Raw genomic sequence first — 12,578 nt, 5'->3', positions numbered from 1 at the left:
AAATGGGCAGAATTTTTCTCACGGGCCTGAAAGGGCACGTCTGACCTTTCTACCCCCTTTATGTACCAATGTGACAGTCAGAAGAGAGCAAAGAGCAGGACCCTTTGAGATGCCTCCCCCATGGCCTTCTGACTGGGGGAAACTTTCACCCTCTTTCCCCTGGCCCCAGACCAGGTCTCAGCCCCTCCTGGACCCCTGGCCCAGGGATGAGGAGGATGCTCATTTTCAAGTGAATATCCCAGCTTCCGTGTCTCAGCACAAAGCAAAGCAGTGAGGTTCTGGACCAGCCCTCCCTGCTACTGGCCCAGCCCTCTGCCCAGTGGCTCCTCATTTTGCCTCCGTATGCCCAAGGCCTTCTCAGAGCATCTATTTTCCATCACTGTCTGTGTGTTCCTCTTCTTTTTCAACCTCGTACCCATATTTTCCTTCACCTTCCTCTATCTGGTCTTTTTTTCTTCTCTTCTCTTTCCAATGCCCCATAAAACGGGGAGGCACTGGTGGCTACTGTGCCGTGTTCATGCAACAAGGATAGGAGGGAGGCTGGTCGGTGATCTCGCCCACTGGTGCACTGGGTCCTTGGCCGCTGGCCTGGGGTGGGATGGGCCACACTGAATGGAACTAGTGTGGAGACAGGAAAAGCAAACACCTCCATGTGGGCCTCCGTGCCTTGGAGTGGAGGTGGGGCTGGGGTCCGGGTCAGATCAACCTCTGTTCGCCCCTGCTCTTCTGGACCCCTGGCTTCTCAGACCCTCATCCCATAATGTCCAGAGGAAAGTGATCAAGCCCTCTGGGAGACACCTTTGTTTATAATCTTTTCCTGCTCTTCCCAACCCCCAGGCAGTGCCCTTCCTGCCTAGAGATGCCAGGAAAGTCTGGGCCTGGGATGGGCTGCCTGGCCAACCCTCCAAAATAAGAGCTGAGCAGGCAGTCCTCTTGTACCTAAGCACCCAGCGGTACCATCCACCTCCAGGCTGAGGGGGACCCAAAGATGCTCTGCCCGGTGAGTGCTCCTCTCTTCTGAAGCCAGGCAGGGAGGGGAAGGCTGTTGTTCCTAGGGTTCCTTAAGGCCTCCATGAACGTTCTGTGTCTTCAAGAGCTGTGGCATTTTCTGCTTGGATAGTCCCCCACTGTCTGTGACTGGTGTGTCTGTGGTGGTTTGGAGAGAGGTGTCAAAGGGACAGGATGGTAGTTGGAGAAGTTTCATTCTGGGAAGGAAGTGTAGAGAAGGGATGGAGGGGGGATGGAGGACCCCAGACTCCAAGCCAACTTTTTTTTTTCTTAGACAGGATCGCCATGTTTCCCAGGCTAGTTAGCCTCAAACTCAGCCTCAGGTACCTGCTGCCACTTTTTGAGAAAGGATCTTACAACGTGGACTTGGCTTGCCTAGAGTTTGCTATGTATACCAAGCTGGCTTGGAACTTAGAGAAATCCATCCACCCCTACTTCCCAAGAACTGGGATTAAAGGGGTACACTGCCGCACCAGCCCACTCTTTTGTTTGACTGGCATAATAACAGACTCAAATTTAACATTCTAAAAGTAGCTGAGATACGGTGACCCATGCCTTTAATGGAATCAAGAGTTCAAGGCTAGCCTTGGCTATATACAGTAGTACTTAAGGCTAAACTGCTAAACTGGCTGCATCATAGACCCTGTCCATAAATAACTTGCAGATGGGTAGCTGTTCATTCCAGGTGACTGGCGGTCCTGGGGTTGGGGCGCTCTGGAGGGTGTTAGTGTTGCTGTCACTCTGCTACCTGTGTAGCTCAGTTCCTTTGCATGGAGTCAGGCAAGGGGGAGGAGAAGTGGAGTCTGACCCACACTTCGGGTCTCCTTCCTTTCTGTCAGGGTCCAGACAACCCCTGCTGCTGTCGGGGTCACTGCAGTTTCCGGAGTTTCTCCCGGAACAGATCCCTTTGCTCTTGGTGTCCAGCCATCACCCCTCACGTTGTATTCAACAGCCAACCACTTCATGGAAAGGAAAGCAAACGGCATGTCATGATGTCCCAGGGGTGCCTAGTGTGGGGTGAGATGTGCTGGCCCATCATGGGTCCTGGTCTGAAGGGTTCCCTCTACTGCTTCAAGGCACCCTTCTGAGACCATCATTGACGTTCACCCAATGGGCACTACACAGACCCACAGCCTAAAGCTGGTGCCACAAATCTTTAAGTGACCTTTTCGTGTTGCCTCTATTTCCTGGCCTCCACAGGGATAAGGGGGAATGGGTGTGTGTGTGTGTCATTGTGTCCAGTCCCCTGCATCTGGGTGTCCACCCAGGCCAACCTCTGCTCACAGACAAGAATCAGTCCAGATTTTAAAGGCACCTGCTCTGAGGGTGGAATTCCCCCTGGGGATAATCAAATATTTATTTATTCATGGCCTTCTGTTGGGAGGGGAGGCCCTTCCACCCCAGCTCAGCAGAAGCCAGCTGCCTCCTCATTCCTTCCCACTGGGGAAGTCAGGGGCTCAGCAGCCTGGCCCTGGGCAGGTCACTCCCCCGTCTTTCATCCTCAGTTGGTCAACTTTAGAGCAGGGTTCATGACACACCGCTTTGTGAGGTTGACTGGGGTTCAAAGGATCAGAGGGGGTGGAATCCAGGAAGGACTTAGTAAGCTGGTGGCTGGCACCTGGGGATTGCAGTGGCAAGCCTCCTCTCTCCACCACCGATGTCTTTGCGGACTGAATCTCACTGTGTTGCGCAGGCTGATCTCCGACTCTTGCAGCTCAGGGCCTTGTGTAGCCTCAGCCTCTTCAGTAGATGGAGCTCCTCCAGGGGTCCATCCCCAACCTGGCCATGGCCATAATGAAACCCTCCTGCCACAAGGACAAAGCCTCCTGCTCTCGGTGGTGTTGCTTATTTGGCGTCTTTATTACAGATGGGGAAACTGAGGCCTGGAGTGGGGAAGGACCTACTCAGGGTTACTAAGTTTTTTATGGGAGAGTAAGAAGTGATTCTCAAAACTGCTTCTTTCCTAGTTGTACTACTGTCTCTCCTCCATCCCTCTGCCTCAAGTCCTCCCCAGGTGTGTCCATGCCTGGCACAGTGAGGGCCTGGGCAGAACCTGGGAGAGACGTGAAGAGAGCCTGGCAGTGGAATAGGCTCTGAGGCCAGCTCGGTCTCAGTTCTCAGCCTCAGCCCTTTGTCTGAGGCTTTGTGATGGTAAATGCTGCTCCTAAATCAGGTCTGTGACACTGTTATTGTTGCCCAGGGCGCAAAGAGTCTAAACTTTTCCCCTGAGGTCAAGAATGTGGCCAGTCCCCAAGCAGTCCAGAGCCAGGCCTGGGTGGCTGGGGGTGGGGCTGGGGCCTCACCCCGAGCTGGGGCGCGATGTGTGGAGGGGAGGGGGTCAGGAGGAACAAAACGCTTTGAAATGCCTCCTCTCCATCACTGCCAACATTGTCCGCTGCCCGCGGGGGGCCTGGCACCGCCTCGCCGGGGCTCCGGCCCCCAGCCCTGGCCAGGCCTGGCCCAGCATCGGAAAATGGACAGAAGGTTATTGTCCCTTCCCGCAGCCCTTTGTCTGCCCCAGTTCCAGATGTCTAGGCTGGGACCAGGGAACTGACCCATGGTGGGCAGGGAGGAGGGGACAAAGGGGGAGAACACGGGTCACTGCATCCTGAGGAGTCGTTCCCAGACCCTGATATCCCACCCAGCCACAGCCAAGTCACCTTCTGGGCCATTTTAGCCTTGGGATTGTCCCTATTCCTTGGCCCTCTCCCCAGACCAGGTTCTGGTCTCTGGAGGAAAGGCACAGGGGGTACAGTTAGAACAGGAGGCCTTGGGAGACCCAGAGGCAGGCTGAACCCCTCTACCCAGGTAACTGCCATGACCTTGAGCCTGCTTTTCTGTGTAGGGGACTCCTGAGCCACTAATGATGGAGCTCTACCTACAAACTCCCCTCGGAACCTGGAGGCACCCATGGTGGAAGGGTGTCTCTGTCCCTGATTGTGCTCAGTAGTCTTACTGACAAGAGAGGACATTTCCCAGCAATTCTCAGTTGGGTTGTGGGCAGACCATTACACCTGCATGGTGAAACCAGGGTCAGTTATTCTCGTCTCCGTTTTCCAGCTCTGGAGACAAAAAGGCTGAGAGGGAAGCGCTAACCCCAAGCCAGGCAGCCAGGAGCGGCCGGCGAGGCTGGGATCCTCGCCCAGGCTGACCACAGCCACCAGGAGGAGGAATCACTAATAAATACTTGGAAGGTGCCTTGGCCCCGCTCTTCATCTGGGACTAGTGGTGTTAACTCTATCTGTTGGTTTTCCCATTTCACAGGTGGGGCTCCCGAGCCCAGACCTAGGAGAGAGGGCTCAGGGGAACTTAAGTAGCTCAGAGGGCCGGTCTGCAGTCACCAGTGCTGAGCTCAGAGGGTTGGTCTGCAGCCACTAGCGCTGAGCAGCATCCACCCAGCTCTTGGTGACTGAGGCGCTTCACAGCATGGGTTTCCTACTTTTCTCTTAGGTAAATATTCCCCCCATGTCACAAAGTTGTCAAAAAGCCGTCAAATGAGTTGTGAAGGCACTTAATTAAATCCTGGTGGCTTCAAGGCTAACAGGAGGATAGCTATTGTTATAATTATTCTCAATTGGTAACATTTATCCCTTTGAACCTCACTTGGGTCATCTGGGGACAAAGCTCTGGAGAGGGGCATGGTAGTTGTTGAGGGGGTTGGCGACAGTCATACTTAGCCTTCTCAGGGTCTCTAGAAGTCTCTGCTAAGTCTGGAGAATGCAGAAAGCTGGAGGCAGACGCTGCTGCCTGGACCCGAGGAGTTAACCACTCCCAGGCCCTGGCCCAGTAGGGCTGCCACGCTGCAACCTAGAAACGATTTTAGCAGAGGAGCCAGGGCTACTTTCTGATGGGGAAAACAGCTGGCTTCTTAGGGAAAACATCTGGCCTAGTCCCAGCATCCTAAGAGAAGAGGCAGAACCTCAGAGGACAGAACCACATATGAGGGTCCTCAAAGAGGAAGGCATAATCAAGAGGGAGAGGGTGGTTCTTCGGAGCATGTGGGTGTCGGGTGGATACCCTGGAGACAAGGGGTGTGGACCAATTTCTACTGCAGAAGTCAGAGTATGCTAAGTTTAAACAGACTGGGCAAGAGTATCTCCAGTTGGGATCTGGGGTCTTAATCTTCCCTCAAGCAGGGCAAATGAAGGACAGGGGAGCCTAAAGTGGACCTCTGGCTTGGAACCAGAAGTGAGAATGGTGCCCGGGCAGCTCTCCTGGTGAGTTGAACTGCACCCAGAACCAAGAACTGGGTGAAGGCTCTTCCTCTGGCCAGGATCGTGGGCTTCTGTGACCACAGAGCAAGACAGGGTCCCAGAGCCTCCAACCCAAGAGACGGGAAGCTGACAGCTGGTAAGAGTTCCATCCAAACATCCTCTTTGCTTCGAGTGCCCATCCCCAGCCTACCTGATTGCCAGGCTATGAGAACTTGCAGCCTGGAGCCCCGACTACCCCTGCGCTTGGCAGGGAAGCAATACTTGGGACCAGGATAGACAGGTTGAGTAGAATAGGCTGAGGGTTATAGTGGCATGAGGTTAGACTCCATCTGAGCTATTTACCTCCAAGCCCCTTAACTCTTGTGACCAAGGGGTCTTCTCTAGCTTGCCTTCCTGACCCTCCAGAGTTAACCCCTTCCAATCTGAGTGCATCAGCTTTTGGCTGGTACGCTTTTCTGGTATCACCTTTTCTCCCTGGAAAAGGACATGCCAGTGATCACCAAACCTTGGTTCCCAGTGGGATGTGGACTATAGGGGAAGGGGACAGTTCTTCCAGGGTCTCCGGTTCAGGATAGCCAACTGAAGCCCTGGGGTACTGGCGCCACCACATGGTTCTGTGCAGAACTACAGTGGCTGAGGGGCTCAAGAATGCCGAGGGCCAGAAACCCTGAGAGCAGCCCTTGCATCTGGTCTCCATCCTACTCAGCCAGCTGGGTACCGCAGTAACTGTTTTCCAGGCTCTGAGCAGTACCCAACAGAACCCAGAGCTCAGGGCTCAGGGTACAGTTCCAAGCTGTATACAACAGCAGTTCCAAGCTTAGCCTGAGCCGGAATTACCTGGAATTTTAAAACGGATGATTTGGGGCGCAGGTCAGTGGTAGACTCTAGCATGGATCTCTAGGTTTGACCCCCCAGAACCCTAAGAAAAAGGTCAGTCATGGTAGTAAAAACCTGTAATACCACAACTCATGAGTCTAAGGCAGAAGGGTCAGGTGCTCCTGGCCATTCTTGAGTCCATAGTGAGACTGTCTCCAGAAAGGAGGGGAAAATGGTAAAAAAGAAATAGTTCATTTGATTCCACTCCCAGACTTCAGACTTCCTAGGCATGGGGATGGGGTTGATATTTGCTTTTCTCTTTTTCTAATAAGGTAGGGTCTTGATATGAAGACGGGATGGTGCGTGCTCTGTAGCACATGCTGGCCTGAAACACCCAGTCCTCCTGCTTTCGCCTTAAGTTGGCTAAGATTACAGACCCACACCGCAAATCCTAGCTTTTGTATTTGATGGAAGGGAGGGGAATGGCTGGCTGGCACAGGGTTTTACTGCTTAGTCCTGACTGGCCTTGAACTTGTGACACTCTTTCTTCATCAGGCCTCCTGATGCTGGGATTACAAGCATGAGCTGTCCTGCCTCGTTGGCCTTTGCACAGGTGAGGCCTAAGATACTGGACCAAGGACCTTTGCTGATTAGCACTGTAACTTCAAAACCTCTATGAACTTAGCCCATGCCACTTTTAAGAATACATCTCATAGCTGGGCATGGTGGTACTTTAATCCCAGAACTTGGGAGGCAAAGGCAAGCAGATCTCTGAGTTCAAGGACAGACTGGTCTACAGAGTTCCAGGACAGCCAGGACTGTTGCACAGAGAAACCTTGTCTTGAAAAAACAAAAACCAAAACAAGAATACATCTCATAGCTGTGTATGGACACATGCCTTTAATCCCAGTACTTGGGTGTCAGGAGCAGGTGAATCTCTGGGAATTGAAGTCCAGCCTGGTCTACATGGTGAGTTCCAGGCCACTCAGAGTTACATGATGGGATCCTGCCTCAACCTCTCATCACCAAAATAATGTATCTCATGGTATTTTTAGGGTCCAAAAAGGTGCAAGGGTGTGGATTGACACTTGGTGATCTCAAAATAAGGTCAGAAGCATGCTCAGTTTTCCTATTTGGCCTGATTTTTCTTCAGCGTGCCCCAGCCAAGCCCATTGCAAAGGCTACCCTTGTCCTCAGTCTCCCACATCCAACGCACGAGGTCAGTGGGATTCACCTCATCTCACGACTGTTCACCAGACTCTTTTCCCTGTGCTAGGAACCCTATGTCTGCCATCTAAGCTGTAGCCAGAGCAAAGAAATTTCGGTGCTAGGAACCCCATGTCTGCTGTCTAAACTGCAGCCAGAACAAAGAAATTGTGTTTGTTTGATTTTGGTTTTTGGAGACAGGGTTTCTCTCTATAGCCCTGACTGTCCTGGAACTTGCTTTGCAGACCAGACTGGTCTTGAACTCACAGAGATCACCTGCCTCTGCCCCCACAAGCAGAATGCTGGGATTAAAGGCGTGTGCCACCATCTGACTTGCTTTTTGAGAAAAGAATTCACTTTATAGCCCCTAATCAGAATATATATATATATACTTTTTAAAGCAGATTGATTTATTAATTATGTATAAAGGGTTCTTTCTGCATGTATCCTTGCATGCCAGAAGAGGGCATGAGATCTCATTACAGATGGTTGTGAACCACCATCTAGTTGCTGGGAACTGAACTCAGAACCTCTGAAAGAGCAGTCAGTGCTCTTAACCTCTGAGCCATCTCTCCAGCCCACCTTCCTTTCTTTCTTTCTTTCTTTCCTTCCTTCCTTCCTTCCTTCCTTCCTTCCTTCCTTCCTTCTTTCCTTCTTTTCTTTCTTTCTTTGTTTTTTTTTTCTTTTAATACAGGGTCTCTCTACATAGCTTTGGCTGGCCTGGACTTCACTATGTAGATCAGGCTGGTCTGAAACTCACAGAGATCTGCCTCCCAAATGTTGGGATTAAAGGAGGCATGCACCACCCCTACCTGTTTTGTTTTTGTTATTTTTAAAGAATCTCATTGGGTGCGAGCGTGTGTGTGTGTGTGTGTGTATGTGTGTGCGCGCGCGCGTGCACTCTAAGATGTGTAGTTCAAGGGACAGTTGTGCCTGTCACTCCTCTACTTCTAGTATAGGTATCCTGGGAATCCAGTTCAGGTGTCAGGCTTGGCACCATGCACCTTTACCTGCTAAGCCATCTCCTCCAGCCTTGCTTTTGTCTTCTTTGGTAGAGTGCCACTGTGTGGACCAGGCTGGCTTCACCCTTGCGACCCTTCTCCAGCCTCTGCTTTTTTTTTTTTTTTTTTTTTGGTTTTTCGAGACAGGGTTTCCCTGTAGCTTTGGAGCCTGTCCTGGAACTAGCTCTTGTAGACCAGGCTGGTCTTGAACTCACAGAGATCCGCCTGCCTCTGCCTCCCGAGTGCTGGGATTAAAGACGTGCGCCACCACCGCCCGGCCCGCCTCTGCTTTTGGAGTGCTGGAATTACAAGCATGCAAGTGTGTGTCACCATGCCTAGTTTTTCTCTTTTCTTTTTTTAAAAATATTTGTTTGTTCTGTGGTGTTCTGTCTGCATGTGTGTCTGCAGGCCAGAAGAGGGCGCCAGATCCCTCTCTAGATGGTTGTGAGCCACCGAATGGGTGCTGGAAATTGAACTCAGGACCTCTAGAAGAGCAGCCAGTGCTCTTAACCACCGAGTTGTCTCTCCAGCCCCTCTTTCTTCTTTTTTTAAACACAAGGTCTCATGTTGCTTAGGCTGACTTGGAACTTCTTATGTTGCCAAGGACTCCTTACGTTGCCATGGACTCCTTCCTGATCCTGTTGTCTCCATGTGTGAGATATCTGCCCACCCCCAGACTGGAGATGGATGCCAGGGCCTTAGGAGCATACTCTACCATTGAGTTACAGATCAACCTCCTTGCTCCCCTTCCTCGTTCTCTTCTTCCCTCCCTTTTTCTTTGGATACAATTTCACACTGTAATTCAGGCTATTAGACTTTCCTCAAACTCATTATGTAGCCCAGGCTAGCCTCAGACTCAAAGTAATCCTCTTGTCTCAACCTCCCACGTTTTAGGGTTGTGGGTTTGAGACAGCATCTCTGGTTCAGAATGATTTTTTTTTAATTTAATTATTTTTATTTTACGTAGCATTGTACCCATTTTATATTTGTATATCTTGTAGAGTGCCCTCTGGAGCCCGAAGATGGCAACAGATAGCCCTGGATTTGTGAATGTGTGTGTGTGTGTGTGTGTGTGTGTGTGTAGCCTTATCTATCCTGGAACTAGACCAGGCTGGCCTTGAACTCACAGAGATACATCTGCCTCTGCCTCCAGAGTACTGGTAGAAGCTAGGCAAACTCTTTGTCTAGCCATTTTTTTAAAATATTTATTTATTTAGTATACAGTGTTCTGCCTGTACATATTCCTGCAGGCTAGAAGAGGGCACCAGACCCCATTACAGATGGTTGTGAGCCACCATATGGTTGCTGGGAATTGAACTCAGGACCTTTGGAAGAGGCAGGCAATGCTCTTAACCTCTGAGCCATCTCTCCAGCCCCTAGCCATTTTTTTAATGTATTCTTTATTACATTTTTTTTCTATTTCTATTTATTTATTTATTTTGTTTTTTCTGAGACAGGGTTTCTCTGTAGCTTTGGAGCCTGTCCTGGAACTCCCTTGGTAGACCAGGCTGGCCTCGAACTCACAGAGATCCACCTGCCTCTGCCTCCCGAGTGCTGGGATTACAGGTGTGCGCCACCACCGCCCGGCTTCTTTATTACATTTATTAATTGATCATGTGTATGAACACGCATCCCCATGCAGGTATGGGAGGCCAAGGGACATCTTTTAGGATTTGGCTCTGCCCTTTCGCCGTGTGGGTCCTGGGATCAAACTTAGGTTGTTATGCTTGGTGGCGAGCCCCTTCGCCCACTGAGCTGTCTCAGCAGCCCCAGCCATCTGACCCCGTGTTGGACTTTCTAGCTTCCAGAACCGTGAGCAAAACAAGATTCTGGAGCCGGACAAGGTGGAGCTCTAGGCTTGCGCTGTTGTTTGGGTGTTTGTTTTGAGACAGGATTTTGCTTCACTTTATTACACGTATTGTGACGCAGGCTGGCCTTGAAGAGCCCTCTGCTCTTGCCTCCCAAGGGCCGGGGTGATAGGTAGCCACTGTCACAGCAGCAGGCATTTTAGAGAGGGCTTTGGGCAGGGATTAGTTCCGGAGAGAAAGCCTGGTCACAGTGGTGTTGAGAGGTGTGGTGTCCGGGTGAGTGGTGCCAATGAGCTGCAGAAGGAGGGTGGCCATGTGCAGGAGACACAGCCAGCCAGGGACAGAGACACTCGAGGGGCCGCTTCCAGGGACTAGGCACACAGAGGTGCCCTTCCCTAGAGGGGCAGAGATATTAGGTTTGGCAGAAGACTGGAGTTCTATTTTGGGAAGGTGGAGTTTGGATATAAGTGGGGAGCAGGAGGGTTGGGGTCCAGAAAGAGGGTGTGGCTCTCGCTGTCAGCTGCTGGACGGCTGCTGACCCTCTTGGACCAGCCTCTTTGGAGGAGGAAGAGTGTGCTTGGGGGAGTGGCTGGAGAATGCTGGTCATGCTAGAACAGCCTTGTTGTGGGTCAATAGGAAGATTTTTTTCCATTCTCGAGGGAGAGACACGGGGCTGCTGCAGACACCTCATGAACATCTCGCTGTGTTCTCATTTTAAGTTGGGAGAGATTAAAGTCGCTTGGAATTCGGAAGGAAGATTGGAGAAGAGGTTGTGGATACAGGAAAGGATGGTATGGAGGTTGGGACTTCTGTTGAGAGGAGGGGAACCTCTTTCACTGTAAAAGACAACAGAAGCTGGCTTGGAGGAAAAGAGGGGAAACTCTGGGGGATGTAAATGAGAGTTGTCTTGGGGCTCCTTGGTCAGGGTCAGAGTCAAGGGCATTTGATAGAGCAGCGAAGACAGAGGCAGAGGCACAGAACACAGGGTTGCAGAGCTGGGCGGGGCCTGGATGAGGGTGGAAATCTGGAGTTTGCTGGACTCTAGAACTTTTCTAAGCAGGAGTGATGGGAAAGTTGTGGGGAATAGAAGAAGTGACAAGCTGGAGGGCTGGTGGCACGGGGAGGGCCCTGGGATGGCGCGGAGGGAGGAAGCAGCTGGAACTGTCAGCATGCTAGAGAAGAGAAGACTCTAGGACTGGGATGCTCCACAAGCTCCCTCCTGAGTCCCTTTGGGCCATTATGACAAAATATAGCCTAGGTTACTGGTGAGCAGGAGAAATGTGGTTTTATTTGTTTACTTTCCCCAGGGGCCTTCCTTTTTTCCTCCTCCTTCTTTTCTTTCAATATATTTACCTATTTCTCTGTGTGAAAGATATATGTATGTTTTGTGTCTTCCTTGATTTCTCTCTGTCTTTTGTTTATTTGTTTGAGACAGGGTTTCTCTGTGTAACTCTGACTGTCCTGGGAACTCCTTCTGTAGACCAGGTTGGCCTCGAACTCACAGAGTTCTGCCTGCTCTGCCTCCAGGGTGCTGGAATTAAAGGCATACATAGCTGTTTTTTTTTTTTATTTTGTGTGTGTGCATGTACAGATTCATGTGTACGCGTGCACACGAATGCTACAGTACCTTGAGCAGCCAGACACAGGAGGATCCTGGGTTCACAGGCATCCTGCAACTACATAGCAAGACCAGCTTGGGTCAGGCATGGTGTCCCATGTCTATAATCCTGACACTCAGGCTGGTCTCAGGAAAACAAAACACAGAGGACTTAGGGGTGGGGTCGGGTGGTGACTCTGTTGGTAAAGTGCATGCCTGACCATTCCAGAACTCAGGTAAAAATTGGGCACAGGGGCACATGCATGTACCCAGATCTGGGGGGTTCAGGAGGATCTCTAGCTTGAGTGTCAGGATTATAGACATGGGACACCATGCCTGACCCAAGCTGGTCTTGCTATGTAGCTGCAGGATGCCTGTGAACCCAGGATCCTCCTGCTCTGACTGCCCAGCTCTAAGATGAAGTATGCGCCACAGTGCCAGCTCAAGGAAGTTTTTGCTCACAGTTTTGGAGATGGGGAGGGGGAATCTAAGAACAAGGTCCAGAAGATCCGGTGTTTGGTGGCACATGTCTTTAATCCCAGCAGAGAAAGGTGGATCTCTTAGTTTGAGACCAGCCACAGAAACCCTGTTTTGAAAAAAAGGAAAAAGAAAGAAAGAAGAAAGAAAAAAACTGTGTTTATGTGTGTGACTATTTTGCCAGCTGGTGTGCTTATGCACCATATGAGTGTCTGGTAGAGGCGAGAAGAGGGTGTCAGACCCCCTGGAGCTGGAGTTAGAGATGGCTGTGAGCCTCCGTGTGAGTGCTGGGAATGCAGGTTCTCTGCGAAAATAGTAAGTGCTTTTAACTGCTGAGCCATTTCTTCCACCCCACTTTTGATGTTGTTTTGTTTTGTTTTTCAAAACAGGGTTTCTCTGTGTAGTAATTCTAGCTGTCCAGGAACTCACTCTGTAGCCCAGACATCCTGTC

The 12,578-nt window shown here is 50.9% G+C and overlaps 1 long non-coding RNA gene across 1 annotated transcript; it reads left to right on the top strand.

The window, feature by feature from the left end:
* LOC113455844 lies at nucleotides 1-12,553 on the top strand. The gene is made up of 3 exons (XR_003376791.1): nucleotides 1-1,000; nucleotides 2,976-6,651; nucleotides 12,517-12,553. It is a non-coding gene; the product is annotated as an uncharacterized LOC113455844 (long non-coding RNA).
* The last annotated feature ends 25 nt before the right edge of the window (nucleotides 12,554-12,578 follow it).

This window comes from Microtus ochrogaster, chromosome 4 (assembly GCF_000317375.1).
Source record: "Microtus ochrogaster isolate Prairie Vole_2 chromosome 4, MicOch1.0, whole genome shotgun sequence".
In the NCBI taxonomy this organism is placed as follows: Eukaryota; Metazoa; Chordata; class Mammalia; order Rodentia; family Cricetidae; genus Microtus; species Microtus ochrogaster.
The sequence above is the reverse complement of the archived record's forward strand: the minus strand, read 5'-3'. Positions and strand labels throughout refer to the sequence as shown.